Raw genomic sequence first — 23,993 nt, forward strand, 5'->3', positions numbered from 1 at the left:
CCTTCTTTGATACCCTTCAAACCCCTGTCTTTCTACTTTTTCATTTGACCCAGACATAAGGGACTGCAGCATCCCTGGTACAGACCATCTCTGTCCTGGGAGGAATGCGAGATGTGAATCCAGGGCTGTCCCAGTCTGTCTGGACCAGAAAGGATCCCTAGCACACCTATAGCAATAGCACCAAGCTGACAACTGCTGTATAGACCCAACCCAAAACCTCCAAATGGCTGTGATGGCCAGAAGTGAGTGTCCATTGCCTTGCAAACAAAGCTGTGCCGCAGTCGCATGTAAAGACAGCCTCGTGGCATCTGTGTGGCAGTGTCTGAGCTGCTGTAGATGCTTCCCCACAAGGAACAACATGAGGCCAGATACAGCTCCTGGGACAGGAGTCAGCCGCCAGCTGGACTGCAGTCCTGCCAAACAGGGAAAAAACTCTCTCCAGGCAAAATCCCCCATCTTCTGCTGCAAACGTTGGGCTTTGCCTCCAGTGAGATCCTACAGGCATGCAGACTTGCACTCATCTAGCTAAACTGCTGTGTGAAGAACGCTCTTTTTACCAGTCAGAAGGGTTGTTTTGCGGTAATTGGAATGCATTCCTAATTGCATGTTTAATTGAGGCCTTTTAGGACTGAAGAGGAAGAGGCTGGGCTGAAGAACATGTTGCGGAAGATGAGCTTTGGGCACGCAGAGAGACGAATGTGGGAGAGGCAGGAAAACAATGACCTGGAGGATGGTAATCCCTGTGCTGTGGTTGCAGTTGGACTTGCCTCCCCAGGCCTGTACTGGGCATCTCACTCCTTGGAGTGAAGCAGATGCTGCTACCACACGTTCCTATGACTCTTCAGGAATCACCATGTCACCCTGGGGACTCCTAGTCCCCAGCCCGCGCAGGGTGCCTGTGCCACCCTCGCAGGTCCCTTCAGCCTGGCTCTGCATGTGCCCCAGGTTCCCTGGCTGTGAAAGATGTGAAGCAGGTGGCTTGAAAACTTCACATCCTTGCTGCCTGTCAGTGACCCTGGGCAGAGGGAAGGAGAAGGAAGAAGCTTCCTCACAGCTGCAGCTTTGAAAGTGCCAGTTCTGGGCTGCCTGGGGTTTGCTGCTCTCCTCAGCATCCCGTGCAGAGGAGCATCTCTACAGTGCCCTGAAATAATTGCAGGCACTATCATGCCCTGTCCGCTTGTGAGGAGCCCTCTCGTAAAAGCAGTGATTTCCCCCTTGCTCCCAGCCCTGCTTTCTTGTGCTGCTGCTCTCCTCTCAGCTGGTGAGCCTGTTGCTTATATAAACTGCTCGCTCTCAAGCACTGATAGAGCTGTTTGCTTCCCACCCCACTGGGCTCTGCAAGCTCATTTTATTTTTTCTAGGCTTAATGGGATGTTTACTCCACAACAGCCTTCCCTCAACACCCAGTAGGAGGGACTCTGAACCATCATCCCAACAACGCTTTGACATCCTCACTGAGCTGGGAGCAGACGAGAGCAAACTCCCAACTTCAACTCCCAGTGCTGCTGGGCTTGAATGCTGCTCCCCAGATCCCATCAAGAGGGTTTGTGCCAACTGAGCCTATTTCTGCCTGGGTTAAAAGCTCCTCGTTTGGTTTGGAGTCTGAGGACCCTTTAGGCTTGAGCAGCTAGGGCTGCACGAGCCCTGCCCTGTCGTGACAGTGCAGTTATAACCAGGCGACAAGGATCTTGCTTGACAACTGTCAGGCTTGTTTCATGACAACTGCCAAACAGCCATCAGGTAGTCGTGATTTCTCCTACTCGCTCTGGCTTGGAGCGAGGGACAGAGTAGGAGGGGACTGCTCTGCTTTCCTTGTAGAAGAGAGAAAACCCAGGTATGCACAGATCCCTTTTTCAGCTGTCCCCCTTACACAAATATGACACTTGCTCTGCTCCACATCTTCTGTCCTCATCTGATCCCCCCGTGCGCTGCTCCAGGGGCAGTGAGGGTTGTACCGGCAGGTGTTTTTGCAGCAGTAGTCGGTACCACCGGCATCGGAGCCTGTGCGCGCTGGCTCCATGATCCCTCTGCCACACGCTGGTGTCATCATCCCTTACCCAAGCCTCCACTACTGGGGTAGCCGTGCCTACTGGTATGCAGTTTCTTTGGAGAACATGAGCCCCCTTGAAGTTTTCATCTTGCTTTCCGTGAGCTCTGTGGTATATGTTTGCCACCTTGGTCTCACCTCCCTTCTGCTGATCTTTCTGACCATTGAAAGCCCCAGCAGAGTCTCATCTGAGGTTCCTCCAGTATTGAGCTCAGTGGTGAAGCCCTTCATTCATCATCACGGACAGTGAGAGTCCCCGAAGGGAGGGCAATTAAACAAGTAATGAGAGGGCAGAGAATACCCCCAGAGCAACTATTTAGACACCCAAGAAATAGCTTTGTGTTTCACCTCAGGCAGTGCTAAGAACAGGGAGCAAGGTGCATGCATTACAGCTTCCCAGCTCTCACGTAACACCAATTGCAGCCTTCTGGAAAATAATCTGTGCAAACAGGAGGAAACTTGGCCAAAGAAGCAGCTGAAAAAGTAAAATTCTCGCAGATGATCCTGCTGCTGAGGCACTCGCCTCCTGCTTTTAAGAAAACTCTGTACCAGCATCGGAAATGAAAGAAAAAGTACTGTCATGGGTGTATATAATCAGATGGGTGCAAACAAATGAATCCTAACATTCTGCAATGCACGGCTCACGTTCTGTGAGGGATGTTCTTGTATACAGGCAGGCAGAGGGAGAGGCATGTTTTTTCATTGGATAATTATGATACTAAAATCTAGAAAACCTGAGCTTTGTTTTGTCTTCTTCTCAATCTTCATTCTGGAAATACTTTTTACAAGTCCCTTTTGTAGCTGTATCTGTGAAGGGCAATAAAAATGCCAAAGGATTTAAAATAGCCATGCAAGGAGACAATTAGATGTCAACAAAGAACCTTCAGAAGGTGGATGCTTTGTCCAAGCAATGAAAATAGGAGAGGGCGTAGATTTGAATGAAGTAAATGTAAATCTCTAGGATTAGACAAGCTTTAAGTTGGGACATGCTGAAAGCATAAAACCACGTAATGAAGACTATGGCAATCTCATTAGAAGGAAGGCAGTCAGTGCTGTGCTGGCTTGCTGGTTTTCCATGGCTGCAAAAAGCTCTGAGACAAGGGCATCGCGTGAAACCAAAATTCACTTCTTTACATCAGTATCCGCCACGAGCTGGAAATTTCACAGTGCCCTTTCCTATGGCAGATAAATCTGAAGAACTCTCAAACTGAAATGTCAAAAGAGGTTTTTGGAAATACTGATGCAACTGAGAGCAAGGGATTGCCAGGATCAGGCACAATTTCCTTAAGGGCTCCTCAGGAACAGCACGGAGCCGCTGAGCTACCAACGGGGCCGAGCACTCTGCTGCTGAGATGAGTGCCGGTATCGGACAAATGGGAGGCAGCGAGTACGACTGCAATCTTCCTAAAAGCTTAGAGCCAGGGAGCTGGAGACAAGTCCAACTTCTGTACAGAGCAAATGAGTTGCTTGAAGCTCTGATACAAAATGCAACGGGGAGATTTGGAAAATGACAGAATGGAAGTCAGTCAGGTTTTCAAAGGAGGAATTCATGGCTTGCAAATCTACACATATTCTTTCTGGAGGATGTGTTAGCTAGCTAATAGTGTACTTGAATTCCCCAAATCCATGGTAACCTCCCTCCCAGCCCTTGTTTCCCAACCTTTTTATAATAAATACACACAAACCTCTTTTCATACGTTGATAACATTGTTTCCTTAAGAGCTTTTGTTGTCTGGGATGTTTTTTCCCATGGATTGTAGGGGGAGGTTACCACGGAGTTACCTAGGGATGGGCGAGCAGACAACGTGCTGGGCTCTTCTCCCCAGTGACAGGGGACAGGACGAGAGGGAATGGCCTCAAGCTCCGCCAGGGGAGGTTTAGGCTGGACATTAGGAAAAAAATTTTCACGGAAAGGGTCATTGGGCACTGGCAGAGGCTGCCCAGGGAGGGGGTTGAGTCACCTTCCCTGGAGGGGTTTAAGGGACCAGTGGATGAGGCGCTGATGGACATGGGTTAGTGTTTGATAGGAACGGTTGGACTCGATGGTCCTGGGGGTCTTTTCCAACCTGGTGATTCTATGATTCTATGATTTGGGAGCGAGGATGAAAAGTAAGGTGTTGATGTCCCGAAGGTAATAACAGTGACAGCTAATGGGTCTCATGATGTCGAGCGAGGGGACGGATGGGGGGGGGGTTGGAACGAGGTGATCCTTAAGGTCCCTTCCAACCCAAACCATCCACAATTCTATGACAGAAAAAGGCAAGCGGCGTTCAAGGAGAAGCGCAGGGAGACCGGGGGCAGACACAGCCGCGGCTCGGACACCGACACTCTGCGCTGCGGGGCAGCGGGGACCGGACCGCAGCCAGGACGGAGCCGGTACCGGGCTCGGGGCTCCCTGGGACTTGGGGGGCGGGGGGTCCCGGTGGTTCGGTACCGGGCTAGGGGCTCCCCGGGACTGTGTGGGGTGGGGGGGGTGTCCCGGTGGTTCGGGAGGAGCGAGGGGGGGGTCCGCCCGCCCCGCGCCCCGCCCCGCCGCCCGCCCCCGCCCCGCAGAGCCGCGGCCGCCGCCGCCCGGGGACACCGGGGAGCCCGGCATGGGGCGGGGGCGGCGGGGGGCAGCGGGGGCCGTGCCCGGCCCGCCGGACACAGGTGAGGATGCGGGGCCGCGGGGGTTAGCGCCGTGTGTCCCCCCCCCAGCCCAGCCCCGGGGGATGCTCCGCGCGGGGGGACGGAGCCGGTTCGGGGGGCTGGCGGGGGGCTCGTCGCTCTCCCCGGGGGGGCTGGTCCCGTCCCAGGGTCCCCGGGTCACCTTGGCGAGCTCGCCGGGTCAGTCCGGTACCGCGGCGGCTGATGGAGCTGGAAGAAGAGAGAGGGATGCGCTTAGCTCCTGGCTCGGAGGGTTTGTTGGTTTTTTTTTCCTTATCTCCCGGTTCTGGAGCGATTTGGATGGGGTGAGTTTCTCTCCTTGGCAGAGAGACCTGGCTTGCTTTTGGGGAAGAGCAATTTTGAAAACATTTGCATCTTTTCTGTTTTCTCATGACCACCTTGCTGCGCCTCGGTCTGCGAGGGGAGGGTGGAGGAGAGAAAAGCTGGGGAGGGTGGGCTGGGATGTAAAAGTCTTGCTGGGCAAGAGAGAGCCTCGAGGGCAAGAGCGGCTCTGGCCAGGCCCAAGGGAGGCTGAGCGTGTGGCTTCTCCGGGTGCTAAGGGCGAGGGGTGCTGGCACTGGCTCTGTTCTGCACAGACACCCCGGCTGGCTCATCCCTTCGTGCTCCTCCATGCCCCGGCACGAGCTGCTGGCACCCACGTCGCCCTGCAGTGAGGAGTTCTTGCTGTACCTGAGCAGCAAACAAAAATACAGCTTTTTTTTTCTGATTTTTTTTTTCAAGAAGGGACTGTTCCGATGTCTCCTCAGGTCATCACCTGCCCAAGCAGTGCTCTCTCGCTGTGCCTGTGAGCGCTGGCATGCGGCTGAGCCTGCAGCTTCCCGCTGTCTGGCTGCTTGCTGAGGACCTGCTGCCGTCTCGGCCCCCTCCTGCCAATGCTGAACTTTGCTTTGCATTTGCTGACATGCTGTCTGCTTCCTTCCAGCGCCGCTATCGCCACGCTGCTGCCCGAGTGGCAGGAACCAACCGGCGTCTGTAAACAGCTGCTGGCTGGAGCTGGGGTGCGATGCTGCAGGGCCAGGAGCAGGCTTTGTGGGGTGCATGCACTGAGGTGCTCGGTGAGGGCATTGTCTGAGAGTTGAGCTCCTCAGGCTGTGCGATGCCAGGAGCCCATAGGGGAAAAGCAGCTCCCCGGGGCACCTCAGCATGAGTTCATCTCTGGTAGCCTCTCCACTCACCTGGTTTGGCCGTTCCATGTGCCGGTTGCCCACTTGAGTGGCATGGCAACAGCCACCGCTGCGCTGCAGCAATGCTTCAAAGCCCCAGCTTCAGCATCCTTGTGGGCAGTCGCTGCAGGACCGTGAAGGGGACACGGGGTGCTGCTGACTGGGTGCTCCAGCGTGGGTAGCACCGAGCTGCTGGCACCCCGTGGCTGAAGCGTGGCTGCTTCTTCCCCCTGCAGCAGCCCCGGCTGTTACGGCTGGTTCTGCTAAAACATCCCTGATCACATCTCAAGGATCAATGTTGCTGGCTGCTAGAAGCTGACTTGGCTGCCCAGGAGGCGCAGGGGAATTGAGATTGTTCGTTAAGAAAGGGCCTGTGGAGCAGGTGCAAACCCACATCCTCTTTGTACAGGGGTAAGAGGGGGGAGCACACCGGGGGTGCAACTGAAATGGGCTCAGGCTTGGTCCCTCTCTCTGTACACCAAGGAGCAGGGTGCTGGGGATAAGGCAGGGAGAGGAAGAGGTGCCAGACGAGTTAGGGTGGACAAGGACCCGTTGGCCTCAACCTTCCTGAGGCAGAAGGGTGGCCTGATGCTTGCAGTGAACAATGATCTGCTTGTAGCAAGCTCTGGAGCTTATTCTGTCTTGAAGGAAGCTAGTTTGTGCTTTGAACTGAAGTCTAAAAGCATTAAGCTAGCACAGGAGACGTCCCCAAGCAGAAAGCAGCGGGGAGATAAGGCGCTGTTTGCACCAGCCACCTTTATGTTTTGCTTCACCAGCTGAGCTCGTGGGAACTGACCTGCGTGCTGGGGACAAGCGGGAAGCAAGGCTCTGGGACTTAACCACGGGTCTGCAGAGCTGGGATTTTGCCTCCAATCGCAGCTCTGTGATACCAGGAAGGTGCTTTTATGGTTTGCTTGGCAGCTGCTCCCTGACAATGAAGGACAAAGCCTCAAGTCCTCAGCTCTGCCTTAGCACTAGTCCTTCCTCCCTCCCACTGAAATTAGCAGCAAGCCTCTCTCCTGATTCGTACCTGTGAGCTCAGTGTAATTGGCCAGGGCAGCTCCAGCCCACAGGCACCACATTTCTGTAGTGGAAAAAGTGTTTATATAATGATCATGTTGGCTGCTGCCTTGAGGAGCCTCCAGTCTGGCTTGAACGAGGCTCAGATCGTCTGGGAGTCATCCACGGAATGAGCCCCCGACCATCCCAGGGGCCTGGGGCGGCAGGACCGCTCTCACCTCTCCTGCCATGGGGCAGAAAGCAGGCTGAATCTCCCCGGGCTTAAACGCTTTTCAGCGCTGCTGGCTTCTCCCAGGGCTCGGCCGTGGCATTGCTAGGTGCTGTCTTGGAACCTGCAACAAGAGGGGGGGAATGAGCCGTGTTATGGGGCCTTTTGCTCCCTGCAGAGTAGGGTTTGTTTGGATGTGCTCCTTCCCACCCAGCACCAGTGCTGCTGAGTTCCTATGGCTTTGGAATTAGGAGACAGAGGCACAAATCCACATCAGCCAGGGGGAAACTCTTGGGAATGTGGAAGGAAATGTGGCACGATCCATCCTCAAGTCGTGCAGTGCAGGGAGGTGGCAGCCTTAGGTACTATGGGCTGGAAGTGGCTTCTGGGTTGTTGAAGGACGTATCTTTTTCCAGTTGATCCAGCCTACCCGAAACAGAGTCTTTCCTTTTCTGTGGCTCCTTCTGGGAGTCTGTGCAGATCCTTTCTGCTTGGAGGGCTGTGAACCTCTGATCTGGCTGAATATTATCTCCAGGCAGTGCAGTGGCAGTCTGGTGGTGTGGCAGTTCTATCCTTTGGGTTCAGCAGTGCTTTCCCTTCTGTCCTTCTCCATTGTATGCTTGTAAGGGATGGCTCTCCTCCACAGGGAGGAGAGGGATAGCTCCTTCACAGCCTTCTCCTGTGAGGCTGCATGAGCTTGGCTCATTCTCTGCTCTTTCTGGTGGAAATTGTTCTTTCCCGAAAAGGGAGGGCTGGAGGTGCGTTCAGGAGGCCCTATATCCACCACAGCAGAGACTTCTCCTGCAGCCAGGATAGAGACACAGAGACCAGGAGCAGCCAGCAAGCCCCTTTGACCTACTTGAACTGGTCATCAACACACCAAGGCTGGGTGTGGGATGGTAGAGGAGCCTCAAATCCAGCACAGCCAAAGCTGGACTCAGGGAACACGATGTCCAGTTTTAATTTGTGCATGGCACAGTGAGTGATTGCACATCTTCACAGATGGGCTTTTTCTTCCCGAGGGTGCGTGGGTCCTCAGCTGTGTAAAAATCAGCGTGTCTCTGCCTAGCTGTACCTTGTGATCCTTGCTGGGTTTAAAGAGGCTGGGGCTCTGGTCTCATGTCACAGAGGTGCTGGTAGTGGAGTTGCATCCCTGTTAGAAGACGGGTCCCTGTACAGCCTCGTCCTGTTGTAGCCCAACAGATGGCTCGATCCATCCCTGGCCCAATCCATTTCTGCCTGCGCAGCCTGAGCACGCAGGACTGATGCCCAGTGACGCTGGGAACACTTCTGAGCTACCTCGCTGTTTTCTCTCTCTCTTTAAATGAATCAGTAGCTGGCCTCAGCAGCCAGTCAATAGTGAGATTTATCTCTTAAATAGCATTATTGATTGCCCAGGAAGCCTGGTTTTGTATTGATAGATATGTACACATGCAGATAAGCCCCCTGCCGGGTCCTTGGGGGTGAAAGGCACAGTGTAATGTGCAGAGATGCCCTGTTGCAGATGGGGGCATACGTGTGTGTCCTCGTAAGAGAGATGCAGCTCCCCATCAGAGAGCAAGCTGAGGTACCCCCAGGGCGTTTGTGTATGAACCCTTTCACATCTGTCCAGCATTATCGAGCTGCCTTGACCACTCTTGAGCTTCTCCTCTTTTCTTCCTAATACGTGTTGTTGCGATGCAAACATCTTTGCCAGCTTGCGTTGCCTCTTTGTTTGCAGGTAGGATGCTGTATCCTTCCTTAGGAGATGTGCAGATGTCTGCCTACTAATTGTATGGTCTCTTCAAAGGTCACTGACCCTGCAAGCATCTTTCACATGGGAGACTTGCAGTCAAAGTGCAAAACGAAGTCTGTTATAGCATTGCCTGAAGGGGCTGGCTGGAGTGGAAGATGGATGAGATGGACCAGACCTGTCCAGCCAGAGAGAGTTTTTCTTTTTGCCACTCCCTGGGTTGGCAGTGCGGGCTGTGAGCCGACGCGTGCGGGAAGCGTGGTGGGACCTGGCTCAGCTCCGAGCAGGTGGAGCTGTGGGAGTGTGACTGGGGAGGTGGCTCGCTGCCACGGCTGCTTGGGGAAAGGCAAAGTGTGCAGCAGCTCTCAAGCCGTCTTCTTCCAGGTAATGGGGAGTGGATGGAGTAGGGCTTCCATGGGCTGTGGCAGCGTCTCCGGCTTTGTCTCCTTGGGGCTCGGAATGGCTCATGTCCCTCGGCGGTGGCAGAGTGCTTGCAGCAGCTGTAGTTGTAGTACTCCACTCAAGGTCCCTGTTGCCTGGCTGCCTGCACCGCACACGCCTTTGTAGTGCAGGCAGCAGGGTGTGGAGGCAGCCCCTAATGCAGGGGGGAGTGTGTGCTGGTAGCACTATAGGAGAGGGGCCAAGGACTGGAGCTGAGTGTGAACAAGCTGTTGTCCTTTTATTTCTGGGCAGCACTGCTAGACTCTCCCTGAAGCAGCTTTGTGTGCTGGGAGCCCGACTTCTCGGTCCTCCAGGGTCGTGGAGCACAGCCAAGGTGCAGTGATGCTCGTGAGAGGAATTGCAAAACCTCATGCCAGGTTTGCTGTAGCAAAGTTCAGGCTGTGGCCATTTTGCGTTGGTGCTGCAGAGCCTTGCTCCTAAATCTTGACCAGGGCTGGGAGTCCTGTGGCTGCCACGGCAGCAAGCTTTGCTCGCCTCACCACATGTACTAACTCACACTCGCTCCATGCAGTGTGACAGATCGTGGCCCCGTGTCCCATACCTTGTGTCCAGCCTTGTGCTGCTTGATGCTCTGCTCTCTCCTGCAATAAGTAAAGGCTGAGGAAAGTGTCAGCTGTATGGACACAGGCAGCCAAAATGGCACATAAGGTCCAAAGCCTGGTGGATAGAGGCTTGGAAGACCTCTCTGCGTGTGTCGCTTTAGCTAATCAACAGGCATGGGAAGTTCTTGGGTGCTGCCATGCCTGTGTGTCTGTGCCTATATGTGTGTGTATATACATGTAGCACTATAGCATCTTGCTACCGTTTGGACCCTGGAAGCGTTTTTCCTGACAATGCCTGTGGTGAGCACCCGGTCGCCTGATCTTAGCAAGCCAATCTATGCAGGGATCTCGGGAAAGAACAGTTGGGGTTTTATGAAGCTGGCATAATTTACAGCGAAAATAGCACACCAGAAATATGTCCAATCCTTGTCTCCTTTGTAATCTTGTTTTCATTTAAGCCTCCAGGGTGGTGATGGGGAGAGTAAGGAAAGCAAACTGCAAAGGGAGTTTATTACCCGTGCTAGCGAGATTTGCGTGATGCTCTGTACCAAATGACCTCAATTTGCAGAGGTTAACACTGGCTGTGGCGCTCCCCAGCTTGTAGGGGTGTCTCCTGCCTGAGCTGGGGGCCTTGGCTGCAAATCCTTTTGCAGATGGCTGCGAGGTGTGCTTGGGACCATCCACACCACGGAGCCGTCCCAGTGCCTGCTCCCACAGCCAGGCAGGAAGAGTGATGGTGATGCATCAGTGACTGTCGTGTGTTGACCTGATCTGCTCACCGGGAAAAGGAATGAAATTATCTTGCTGCTGCTGCCTTTGCGGGTTGCATTTCTCTTTAGTTTTCAAACCACATATTGTCCCAGATCTCCTGCCAATAGCAGGGAGCGAACTGATAATGCAGCTGCTATTAATAAAGCAGCGTTGTTACATATTCATATCAATCAGAGTCTAATTCCATGATTTCTTTTTTTTTTATATATAAGAAAAGAAAAAAAGGCAGTGCTTCACCAGGGTGATGGAGGAAAGTGTCAGGTGGGTTGGTGTTGGGGTTGCATTTCACCAGCGATGGCAGAACCTGCATCCCTCACATTTCTTCTTCTTCTTGGAGCTTCCTGCCCTGACCTGGCCTTGAGGTCCTCACCCATCTCCCCTTTGGCCTTCCTTCTCCCCAGCAGCACTGAACTAAAAGGTGGGATCCCCCAGGCAGGTGTGGGATCCCCGGAGCACCCTCCCCATGGGCAAATGGGAGTGGTGCGAGACGGGGGAGCGCTGAATTTAGGCGGATGGGTTGGCAGGAACGGCTCGGCACTCTTCTCCATTTTATATAGAAAATTTCACATATTATGTAAATTAAAAAGCAAAGTATGAAAAATCTGGGTATAAATCTGGGATGTATACATGTGTGTACAGCCATTAAGGAGGAAAGTATACAACAGAATCCTGGCCAGTGGATAAATATACTTATGCTGCCATTCCTGCAATAAAATATGCGTTTTGTCATTGCTACAGTATTAAAAAAAAGTACTATCTACTAAACTGTAGCAGCATTTTAGAGTAAGCTGTAAATTGGAAGAGATACCTAATTATTCTTAGAGTATTACGGAGGTGCTGGTAAATGACTTCACCATTAAGGCTGCACTAAGACTTGCACATAAAGCAGAACCCTTTCTCTCATTTCTTAATGGTTGAATTTGATGTCCAGATTTGGCAAAATAAATCTTGCAAGGCCAAGCACATTTTCTGTGAACATTGGTCTGGAAATTTGCCCTTACCCTGTAGCCGGGAAGAAACCCATTTTGAAACGCAGCTGTGGGATCTCCAAGTCCTCTGACAAGTGCTTTGGTCCTCAAGTCTTTCCTGGCTCCTATCTCATCTCTACTTTCTCTAGGTCCTAGCACACACCAGAGCACGGTTGTTCTGCCAGCTTCTCAGTGCTGGCAGCCCCGGGAAGCAGGCTGGCATTGAGCCTTCCCAAAAGAGGCTTTTGGTCACTGCAGCAAACAGTTTCCAAGCAACTCGGAGGCTGTTGGTCTAACAGGACTCTTGGTAAAAGCATGTAATATTAACTGGAATTAATAAAAGGAGCAACACTAAAAAGGATGTGGGAAAGGCAGCCAGTGTGATGGAGCCAACATCCTTCTGCCATCTCTAATATCACAAGTGCTTTAACCAATTTGTGGGCACATCTCAGCTGAGGCATGAGAGCCCAGCACGACTGCAGGCAGCTCTTGTTCCCAGGCTGCTCCTACGAGTGCTGCAGGTGGGCTGCTAGCTCTGGGACAGATGCAGAGGATGCAGAAGATGTGGTCCCTGCCCCGAAGAACTTGTGTCTTGTGCCTCCATCCAGCTTTGGGACCTTTATTGAGCAGATCTGTTCCCCAGCATTGCCCAGCTATTGCACGGCTGACAGCAAGTGCTCTGCTTATCTGGGAACAGGTGGGAGAAGGCCACTGAGTGGATCAGGTGGGTGCGTCTCCCAGTGCAGACATCCAACTTTGATCCATGCCCTGCCATGTGTTTCTGCTCTGGAGGCTTAACTGCTTCTTTCGGGTCATAGAATTATAGAATCACCAGGTTGGAAAAGACCTCTTGGATCATAGAATCATAGAATCCCCAGGTTGGAAGAGATCCACCAGATCATCAAGTCCAACTATTCCTATCATGTTTCCTTGCTCTGACTCTATTTCCGCTGTTTCAATGCTATCTTGCATGCTGCGCCTGATTCTGATGCTCTCTGCAGCTACCTTTGAGCATCCTATCCCCTCTCTTCATCTTTGTTGCTGCTTGCTCCCGTTGACTTTGGTCTGCGAGGTGTATGTCCTGAGCAAGTGATGCCACCGGTCTACGTGTGGCAACAGCTACGCGTGCAAGGGCTGCACCGTCCTGTTCACAAACAGGCTGTGCTGGAAGGGTGGCCAAAGAGGGGTTGTGACACGAAGGGCAGGGTCTTCCTGCAGGACAAAGGGCTGCCTTGCAGCGCGGGGTCTCATGCTGGGACAGCCAAGCCATCAGGAGTGCAGCCAGAGGGCTGACCATCTGCTGCAGTCCAACATCTTTTCTGGTGCTTCAGGGTGGGTTCAGCACCTCCAGGCATCCTGCAGCACTGGAGAAGATGCTTCACTCTCTGGCCAGACTCTCTGGCAATGGGAAGTAGTCACCAGTGCTGCCCACAGAGACACTCACCGTGGGGACTTGCTGCTGCCACTGGCTGCAGGAGAGGATGCTGAGCTGCCTAACCGGCACAGCAGTGCCTGCGCTGCTGCCATAAATCTGCCTGGCACTGGTGCGTGCGGATGATGCAAAGAGCATTCCCGCTGACTTATGGCTTCTCTGCTCCACGGGGATAGGAAATTGCCGGCAGAGCCAGCCGCATGATGCTTTTACTGCGTCATGAGCTGTCCTTCCTCCCCGTGCAACGTCAGTGGGACTTGGGGAGTGACTCCTGCCAGGCATGGGAGCATGGAAGGACCAGCATGCCGGGAACTCAGACTGATGTGAGGATCTGGTGGTTCTAGCAACAGAGTGAGAAGCAATTTTTCCCACTCAGGGCTGCCGCGTGGTTAGGGCACAGCAGTATTGTATCAGCTGTCCCTGTTAGACCCACCTTTCACCAGGGAAAACATGGTGGCCTGGTGTGACACAGTGCCACCACTGCTGTGCTGCCTGATAGCCCTTGTCTCACGAGCATCACCCTCCATCCTTCCAAATCAGCACTTGGTCCTTCCAAAGCTGCCTTGCTTGCAAGGCTGAGATGGTTGTCAGCGTCCTCTGCCACCACTGAGAGTGGCACCATGCTTGTGGCTTGCTCTGCTTTCAGCAGTGGGGCTGTCCTGCTCACCCTTGTGGCTCTGGCACCAACTACACAGCCCGCTCGAGGGCTTGGGCTTGCAAAAGTGTCCCACCGTGGTGGTGGATGAGGCTGGAAGAAACCCAGAGTGGAGGAGCACAGCCAGGGCTGTGAAGCAGCAGGTGGCACGCTGAGCCCTGTTCCTCCCAGGCCAGTAACATCTGCACTTGGAACATCAGCAAGTCTGACCCACCACACTGCAGCCGAGAACACCAGGTGCCCAGGAGCGTGGGAAGCAGTGGGGTGCCCTGCTCTGTGCCCAGCTTAGGGCGTCCCAGGAGCAGAACCTCAACCTCTGTCTCTGCATACTGGGTCTTGGTGGCCAAGTGTCTTCTTCTGTGCCTTGCTTTCCTCATTCTTCTATGTGGAGCAATAGTAACAGCTCGGAAGTGCTTTGGGTGTAAAGGAGAATGCCAAGTGGCATCTCTGTGCCTGGTGTGATGGTCAGTGGCCTGTGGTGGCCTCCTCCAGCCTCTCTGCCCAAGGAGCCCCCTCTCTGCATCTCGATGCTTCAAAGAGACTTGATACAGCTCTTGGCTAAACGAATTTTCATTTTTGTTCTCTTACGTTTTTTTCTTTCCTACTCAGCATTCAGGGAGCATTGTTTTGGTAACCAAGGTATTTGCATAATCTGTATTTTGTGGTAATTGCTCCCTTTCAGAAGAGGTGCTTATCATCCCATCGGATTTTGGGGAGCTTATGCTATCTTTGAGGCTGAGTGAGGGGGTGGTCCCCAAAGGGGAGTGGCTGGGTTGCTGCCCTGTGGCTTGGGGGATGCCTCCCCCAGGGCAAGGAAGCTCAAGGGACTCTTGCAACCACAGGCTTCTATACCATCAGTGATCTCCTGCTGCAAGTCTCTTCCTCACCCTGTGCCTCAGTTTCCCCTTATCCTCAGAGCCTCCAGGCTAGGAGGAGGATATTCTCACTCCCCTTGCCTCTGTGCAGCAGGACACAGGGTCTCTGTCTCTGCAGAAGCTGCCTTCCCAGGATGGTCCCTCTCTCTCTGATGCTGTGGCGTGGAAACACTGGGAAACACCTTGCAGTTCTTCAGCAGCTGCCAGAGCAGCAGGGCAGGGAGCATGGGGCTGTCACCCAGCTGCAGGAGATGCCGCTCCGTAGGAGCACCCTGGCTTTGTGCCCTGTGGCACCTGGGCGAACGGAGGGTCTCGGGGGGCAAGCTGGTGCCTGGCGAGCCCGCCTGCTGCCCTCACCCGCCCAGCAGCGTGACTCACTCCCTCAGCAGCAGCTCCCACGCAGCAGCGTTTCCAAGAGACTGAGGAGATGTCTCCAAACGGCAACAGCTGAACGGAGAGCCCAGGTCCTTGTCCCAGTAGCCTGGGTAGAGCGTGTGTGCTCCCCACCCGGCCCCGACAAGAACTGGGGCGCATCCATCTAGGGGCCAAGACCCCACGCCTGGAGTGGGAAACCAGGCAGCCTGCGTTGGAGTGGAAAGCAGCAAAGCCTCGTCTTGCGCAGTGTTAGTAAAGGTTGGAAAGGCCATGAGCAGGAGGCGACTTGCTGGGATGTGGCAGCAAGCAAGGGAAATGCCCAACTCTGAGGGCTCAACCATCCACAGCCCCGATGAAGGAGAGGCAGACAGCCAGCTCTCTGCAGGCTTGCAAGCTGGCTCTCAGGTTTGCTGCTCATTAAGCACAGGGAAACAGAACCTGTTCTGGTCTTGAATTATTTCTGTGTCCTGCTCTTGCTCTTGCAAAGCCTTTATATGCTGTCTGCCGGTCCTGGGATGCCTGTGGGTCTGGGACAGGCAGCAATGCAGAAACCAACCTGGCCAGCTGTGCAGAGGTTAAACCATCCCTGTGCTGTCTGACTACAAGAGAAAAAACAGCGCGTCCTCTTCCAGGCGCCCGGGCGGCGTTGATGATGCCTGACCTGACTGCTAAGCAGGGGCTGAGGTTTCTCATAGCACTGATCTCGGTGCGTGCTGAGCTGCACCGTCCCCTATTCCTTCTCAGTGTCTGTCGCTGTGCTCCTGTGCCACTATCACTCCCAGCGGGGCTTTGCCATGCAAACTCAGCTCCTCTTTATCGTCTGCTCTACCCTTCAGACCTTGCTTCTGCCCTACCATCAGCCAGATAGTTGAGGCTGCTCCTGCTCTGGCACCAATCATCCCCCCAGCTGCATTAAGTCTTGGTTTATCTGTGTAAAATCTGATGTCATTTATCTTCCTAAAGGCTGGCAGGTAATTCAGTAATTACCATTCCTCCTACAGTGCTGGCCTCTCCTCACTCCCTGCTACTTTGATGTCCTCTTCAGGTTTAATCCCTCAGGAGTTTACATTGTCTTTGCAATCCCCGAGGAACAGTGCTGCTAAATCTGGATCCCAGTGCCAACCACGCTTGGAAGTCCTTAATTTACTTTCTCGCTAGCGGGACACCCAGATGACAACCCCTCCTCTCCTGGTCCTTCCCCCATGGAAGTGCTCTGGCTGCACAGCCTGGTGAGCAGGGCATCAGGGCTTGGCTGTGGAGGGGTCTGTGCCCTCTCCTCCTGGTAGCTCTCACCTGGCCCCAGTACCTGGCGCTGGCAGAGGGTTCCCCCCATGCACAGGCAGCCAAACCCAGGGCTGGGTGAGCCTGGGACGCTGTGGCAGTGTTTGCCCCACGCCCCGCAGACCCTTTGGCTTTGATTCCTTCCAGGAATCTCTCTACAGCCCCCTGGAAGGCAGCTCGTAGCCGTCTCACGATCAGAGTCAGTTTTGAGACATGGGTGGCAAGAGGCTGCGCTGGCAGCATCTCCCAGGCTGTGAGCTCTTGCTGGCAGAGGATCCTTTCTTCAGGTTAGGCAGGATGCTTTGAAGTGGTTTGGTGCTCAGTTGGTTTTTGTGCTTTGCTTTTTTTTTTTGTTCCCCCTCCCTTTAATGGGAATTGTATTCCGTGCGCAGAGCAGCTGGTAATTCTCCTCCTTGCTGCTGCCGCGTCACCTCCGAGCAGCCCTCATGAGACTCTTCTTTTTGCTCGCTGTACAGAGAACTTGAGCAGAAGAGCCTTGATTCTGCTCCTGCTGTAACTCTACTGATTAGAAAGACTTTTCTGAGAGGGTGTTAGGTACCTGGTCCAGCTGAGGGTGGGGATTCAGAGAAAAGAGCTTGCAAGCAGCATCCCCACCCCATTAGCTGCAGTCGTCTACCTTGGGGGCTGCACGACTGCAGGCAGTGCAGCACAGCATGTGCTTCGCTATGCTTAACAGCAATAAAACACTGATTTTTCTTTCAGAAAAAAGGTTCTTTCCTCAGTCAAACTCCTCCGGTCCCACAGGGGACCTAGGCCTGAGCTGGGCAAGGGAAGAAAGTGTTCCCTGGAGAACTGGGGCTGACCAGAGCTGTGGGTTCCTCCAGGTAGGAAGAAAGACCTTGTGGCTACGGGAGAGAAGTTAGATGCTCTCAGCTGCCAACCCTTGGCCCTGTAAGAGGAGGATGCTGGAGTTTGCTTTGTCTCAGCTCTTCAAAGGAGATCTCCTTATGGCAGTGCCTTTCCTTGCTACCTGTTCGTTCAGGTCAAGAGCCAAGTTCAATAGTCTCTGCTAACACTGATACTAATAACTTGCCTGTGTTTACCTGCCCCTGGCAATGAGGTGTCAGCAGGGATGCTAGTGTGTGTGAGCTGCTGCATGTGGGTTTTACAGGACCAGTAAAGCAAGGCTGGGCTGTGTGGTCAGGAGGAATTATGCTGGCATCCAGCCGGAGAGCCGGTGGCACGTGCGGAAGCTCCATCTCCCAGGCTGTTTTGAGGTGACAGAGTCTCATCATTTGCTCCTTCACCTGGCACTTGTTCAACAGAGGAGAGTTGTGGAAATGGCTTGAATTTGACGTGTGCTAAGCACAGCTCCTGCAGGCTTCTCTCTTGAGGAGGTGGCAGTTTGTTACCCGAGCTTCAATGCAGGCTGCTTCCCCAGGAATCACCCTGCTTGGCATGAAGAGCAAAAGCTAAGTATAACACCTGCGTGTCTCCCAGACCCTGTGTGATTTGGCTGCAGAGCCCTGCTCCTGTCTCCCTGTGAAGGACCTGGGCCAGATAAGTCTCCAATCTCCCAGTCCCGCGCAGAGTGTAAGCGATGTCCCCAGCCACAGCTCCAAGGAGACTTCGAAACATCTCTCAGTCAATAATGCTGCTTTTCTGCCTCAGTGGCCCTAGGTGTTATTTGGAAACTGTCGCGAGACCCAGAACCTCTCCTTGGCTGTAGCCTCCAATATACCTTGTCCACTTCACTGCAAGAAGGTGACCGAAGACTTAAGAGCATCTCATCTCTGTCCTGCAAATCTGTGGTACCACCTGTCACTACCGAAAGCCCTGCTGCGTAATCCATCCCCAGCGTGCATACTGGGAACCATGGGGAACCATGCCTTTGGGAGATTTGCTCCTCTTTCCTCTGCCGTGGGTCCTGGCTCCTGGATTTGCAGATGCTCTGGGACAGAGGGTTATGTCTCTTTCCTTTTTAATTGCAATGAGGACAATTGATTTTGTGGTAAAGCACAAGCACAGGAACCCTGTGAGCTCTTTACTCCCCACCACCCATGCAGCTCCCATCTAGCAGTCAGAGGCTCCTCCACCACTCGGAGGAGCTGGCTAGCTGAGTCTCCAGAGGGTGCCAGAGCACCCCAACATGTTCAGCGAGGAGAGTAGTCTGTGCTAGCCACCTTCCCCGGGAGCCAGGAAGGCTGCCCGCTCCCCTCCAACCTCATTGTGACCCTTTCCCATGCTTGCAGAGAGCCACTTATTATACCTGGTTAACAGGCAGGGGGAGAAGTTGGTTTGCATGGATTTAGTACCAAAACAGCAGGCCTGGAGCCCAGCTCCTCTTTGTTGAGGTCTTGCATGCATCTCCTTCCCAGGGTGCCTCTGCAGATAGCTTTTTGAGTTGGAAGAGGCTGGTGGGGCTGACTGGCCTTCTTCCACAGCACCTTTTGGGTTGGTGGCTTTTCTTCCACTCATCGTAGTGTCCTTCCTTCCATCTGCCTTGGTGGCCGTCCTTCCACCCATCCTGGTGGCCTCCCATCCTTCATGCTTCACTGCTTAGGGCTGTTACAAAAAATATTCCCCTCCCACGAGGGCTTGGCCGCTGCTGCAGTCATCACTGAACCCTGGGGCTGGAGCTGAAACTCCAACCTGTCTCTTCCCACTCCTTCCCCTGGGAGACCCTTAGGCTTCCCGCATAGATATTCATCCTAGCCCCAGGACAGAACTTGTAGTTCTGTCTCCTTGTGACAATGCGTGGCTGGCAGCCAGGAGGGTTTGAAGACCAACTGGCTCATCTGCTGAGAGCATTTGATTGTTGTTGTTATAAGGCTAGCAGGATTTTAATTTGGACAGTGAAGTAGGAAATGGCAGAAGTTGCGCCTGGAGCTCGCCAAGGAGGCAGCAGGGACTTGTGGCTCCTTGTCCACATCTCTGAGAGGTTCGATGCGCTCGGCCAAACAAGGAGTGTCAGGGAGAGGCGTTCCTGGCCTGGCCTCGCGGGACTGCGGCTGCTCCTTGTGTTATCCACAGCCCAGCCGGTGCCCAAACAGCCCATGACGTTTAACCCTGGCCCCGCAGCTGCCCAGAGCCAGTCACCGCCTCAAAGCATCGATCTGAGCAGGCAAAGGGGGAGGTGGCAAGCTCCCAAGGCCAAGCTTCAGCTCACCCTCCTGCTTCTTGGAACTCAGGACGAAGGCATATGACGCGTTCCCGCCAGCAGCTATGAATTATCATTCACCAAAAGTGCCAAGGTCACAGCTGTGGAGACCACAGGCAGTGGTTTTGCTTGCAGATGAGGAGCAGCGTAGGTCCTGGCTCCGTGAGGCTCTCCAGATGATAACGTGGCTGGTGGGAACGGGCATGGCCTCTGCTTCGAGGCTTGGCCACTGCCTCCAGTGGGATCAATCTGTCACAGAACAGGTTTGTTTAAATCCACCCTTGCTGAAAGCAAAGTAGCAGGGCTGTAGGCAGATGTGTTTCCTTCATGCTGCAGCGGTTTGGGGGCAGAGACAAGGGTAGAGAGCACGTGGCAAGAGAGGGGAGGGAGGTGGGGATCAGGGCTGTATCCCAGAGGACTCAGCCAACCCCTTCAAGGTGTCTTGCCCCATCCTGAGCTCTCAGTGCCACCACCACCTTCCTCACTGGGGAAGTGCTTCTGGGGGGCTGTTGCAACAGCAGAACCTCCATCCCTCCACTTGCTGTACCCACAACCCCATCTCCCTGCCCCCCATGCCAGCCCCGGCTCCCGGTGGCGGCCAGTTGGTTGTTTCAGCCTGGTCCATCGTAGTTTGCAAAGCCCGTAGGCAGCAGCCCATGGGTGTCCTGATGCAGAAAGGAGTGTGTGAGGGGCCAGGTGACAAAAGCAGCGGTCGATGCCCCTTGGCTAGGGGTGTCACACACACTGGGGACACTGGGTGCTGTGGCATATCAGGGGGGCCACAGCCCGGTGGTGGTGCGAGCTGCAAGGCGCTGTGTGGTAATGTGTTACAGCTAATGCGATGTGACAGTTTGACAGGTCCTCCCAGGACAGCTGGAGCTGACATGCCGTCTTCTGAGCTGTCAGTCTTTGGCTTCCCCACTACAGCATTTATCGGAAAAAGGCGGCGTGGGCAACTGTTTCTCCCAGTGTTTAAGGAGTGAGAAGGGCCATGGCTTTATCTGCGTGTCCTCAGGAGGATGCTCAGCCCTGCGTTAATCGTTGCTGGGCTGTATCCGTGAGAGAGATGGAGCCGGCTGAGGGGAGAGCAGAGAGGAGGGGAGTCTCACATCTCACTGGTTTGAGGAGGTGATGCTGAGCATCTCCCTTGGAAGATTCAGGGCGCTGGCAGGAGCCGAGCATTGCCGTGCCCTGTTTCGAGGCTCATCCCAGCCCCAGCGAGGGGTTTTGCACATGCTTGGGGAGCGCGTGGGGATGGCATCAGCTCCTTGGGGCTGGGGTAGCGACTGACCCCTGCCAGGCTCAGGGAGTACTTTAGGAGGGAAGGAGTTAGAGATGCTGCCATGGGGTTCATCCAGAGAAGGTGCTTGAGGCAACTTCGGCCCAGCCTCACAGTTAAACCTCGAGCTGGATGTGGAGTTTCAGGTGTAAAATGCGGGAGCGGAAGGACACGTTGTTGCCTTCCCCAGCCCCCTGAACTTGACCCAGGATATAAGCAGCATCCTGTATAGACCACTGTCCCCATGGCAGGAGCTCTGGAGCACAAGTTGCCATCACAGACCACCCAGGAGGGTGCTTGAAGTCCCATGCCTCTCATTTCTCTGCTCTACCAGGTGTTCTTGATGCTCTCCAGGAGCAGCGAGGCTCCCAGTGCTCAAACCTTTTCGCTGTCAAAGAGAAACAAACTGGGAACATGCATGGCGAAGCAGAATTACCGGCATGTCTGGAGAGGCAGGGAGCTGGAACAAGGCAGGCTCTGACAGCTGCTTTCTGGTCTGCGAGAGACCGAGCAATGTGTCAGCCATGCACAGCTCGTCCTGCAGAGCATCAACCCCCGTTTTATCCCGCTGCTTTTCTGCGCACACAGCCTATCCATGTCTTGGGAGCTGCCTGGGTTTACCTGTCCTGGCTGTGAAATGCATTTGGGGTGGTCACTGGGACAGCAGCCGTGAGCTGCTGCCTTGTGGGACAGTGGCTGAGCGACGGGAACACGCTGGTCCCAGCAGTGGGGATGGGAAGCAGCATGCGTTTCCAGGCTGAGTCATGTTGAGGATTGTGTCTCGTTCATTGTTAAGAGCCCAGATATGATATTCACTCAGCAGAAATTAGCTCATCGTTCACCTCTCCGCGCTTGTCTGTCTGTCTGTCCATCCTCCCCTCCCAGCTCCTTCACACAGCAGCAGAGTGGCATCAGTAGGGGGAAAAAAAAATCTCTGCCTGGAAGATTTGGGTTGCTCTGCAGGGCTGTAAGGTCAGGAAAGCAAAAGCAAAAGCTGGTGCTTGCTATGCAGAGCACGGAGCTCGTGTGTCAGGCAAGCAGGTACTTACTCAGCTGTAGCTGAGAGGGCTGGTTCTGCACTGGGGTGGGGGCTTATATACACGGGAGAGGGAGAAAGGATGCTACCAGGAGCCGAAGGGGATGGTAGGCAGGCAAGGGAGATCAAGACACACTGAGCTCCTGGGTGGGACTTGCTGTTGCCCATGCTGGCCAGCCAGGTGGTCAAAGCTGTGGAGAGGTACAGGGCACTTTCCCCCCTCTCTGAGTTGTCTTTGCTCAGCTGCTCTGTGCCTAGGTTATTTTAGCTTCGATTCAGCTTCAAAATTGCCTTGGTTGAAACTCTGTCTCTATTGTTTTCAGTCTGCAGGAGCATCATTGAACGTGTCAAAAAGATAAATTGGAGAAAAGGATAGAGAGGAAAAAAAAAAAAAAAGAAGAGAACAGTGCAGTTGGTGGGGAGAGCTGTGCCGGTTGTGATCTCCCAGGGCAGCTGGCTTCTTCAAGAACACACTCCTTTCCCAGAGCCAGCTCCTTGCCCTGCTCCCTCCCTGCAGCCCTGTCCTTTTCTGTGCAGGAATGAAACTCCCTTCTGGACATCTCCCTTTCCTTCTGCCAGAGGGTTCTTTTCCCTCAGGAAAACTCATTTAGGCTTAGAATGTGCCCTGCATGAGCCTAGTGTGGGAGCACCAGGAGCACAGCCTCCAAGATCTGCTCTGGCTGGGGCTGAGACATCACATCCAGCCTGGTGGACAGGGAGGTAAAGCTCCTGTGGATCACCCGGGAGCACCTTAGCAGGATCTGGAGATGAACAGAAAAGCAGAAGGAGGGAGCGAGACGAACCCAAACAGGACGGACAATGAGAGGGGTTCTGGGCGGGGGCTCCAAGGAGACGTGTGTGCCTCCCCAGGGTTTCACTTGCTGGTGAGCTTGTGCACATCTTGGGGTACAACACGCTGAAATGCCTGGTCAAGGATCCATGGAGCTGGGGAAGGTCTGTGTGGCACAGACCTAGTCTGCGTGGGTTGGCTTGGGCTCAGCCTAGGCTCTTCAGAGAGTTCAGGGCATCCCTGTCCCAACCCGTTGAAGCAGGTTCAAGCTTCTGTACCCCTGGAAGGACCAGTCCTGAGGGATGAGGTTTGGGGGTTATCTGTTCGTTTAGGGTTATCAGTTGGTCCTGGAAGGCATGGCACCATCCAAGGACTCCTGGAGCCAGCACTGTGGATGCAGCATTGAGCAGCTCGGGGCGGGTCGCTGTCGTAACGCCTTCACCGCTGCTAATGCATCAGCCTCCTTCAGGACATAGCTATCAGGGGAACCACTGGGCTCGTTAACTGCCAGGCAGAAAACAGGCTTGCTCCCAGGGGGCTCGGGAGGGTTAAATGGTGCCAAGGTGCCTGGCTTCCAGAAAGGATGCTCGTGGTGAGTTATGGGAGGTTGAAGAGGCGGTTGTTACTGCTGCTGGGATGCCGGGGCAAATAAATAGCCTATTAAATAAAATGTCAGCCAGAAATGGATGAGAACTGGCATTGCTTTTTCAGCTTGGATTTTACAAAGCAAATCTCCTTGTGCGTGGTTGATTTGCATATTCAAAATGGGCCACAGCAGAGGGGCTCTCCTTCCAAACCCACTGACACTAAGAGCTAAATTGTGTACATTCAGTTATCCAAACGCTCCTCTAAATTCCTGGAATGGTCTAATGACATAATCCATTGCCAGAGGAGATAGTTTTTCAGAGCCTAAGCCCCTTTGTTTCTGGAAACGACATTAACTCACATGTGAGAAATGAAGCCAAGAAATTGCCGGCAAGCAATAAGCTGGATCCCGTGCCAGGGCAGGTGAAACCATTCCCTGCCTCAGTTGCCTTTCCCACCTGAAATGGGGGAGATTGATTTGTGTGAAAACTTCAGGAAGCAAATACTGAGTGAATCCCATTAAATAGGGCTGGTTTCAAATAGAAACTGATTTGCACAGGGTGATCAAGCTAATTACTACAGCAGGAACTCAGAAAATCATCAGATTCATATGCAGCAGGAGTGCTGAGGTCTGCTGCTATAAAGCTCAGCGTGTAGATGTCTGACAGCATTACTGTGCCAGCAGCAGCCACACTGGCATCTCCGTCAGGAGCCGTGCATGGGATGTGGCTGGTGTGCCGGCTCCGTTTGGGGCGGTCACTGCTCACTTGCCAGCAGCATCCTGAGCTGTCGCTTCCTTTCATCTGACAGGGGAGGCAAACTCGTGACGTCGATAATTTATAAATCATTTCATCTACTTTACAAACCTATCAGGATGTTTTTCTGCATTGCTAATGCTTTCCAAATGCCCTGGTGCGTGCAGAGCACAGTGGCCCCACTGAGCAGCACCTGTTGGCACAGACCAAGCTCCTAGCAGTGGGAGGA

General features: G+C 53.9%; 1 protein-coding gene across 2 annotated transcripts in view; it reads left to right on the plus strand.

The window, feature by feature from the left end:
- The first annotated feature begins 9,187 nt into the window (after nt 1-9,187).
- The window catches only part of FRMPD3 (FERM and PDZ domain containing 3), a 55,340-nt gene continuing 40,534 nt past the window's right edge, over nt 9,188-23,993 (plus strand). For both annotated transcript variants that reach the window (XM_069867499.1, XM_069867501.1), the window contains exon 1: nt 9,188-9,221. The gene's annotated coding sequence lies outside the window, so the exon portion shown is untranslated. The remainder of the gene's footprint in view (nt 9,222-23,993) is intronic.

The sequence above is a fragment of the Phaenicophaeus curvirostris genome, chromosome 13 (genome assembly GCF_032191515.1).
Source record: "Phaenicophaeus curvirostris isolate KB17595 chromosome 13, BPBGC_Pcur_1.0, whole genome shotgun sequence".
Taxonomy (NCBI): Eukaryota; Metazoa; Chordata; class Aves; order Cuculiformes; family Cuculidae; genus Phaenicophaeus; species Phaenicophaeus curvirostris.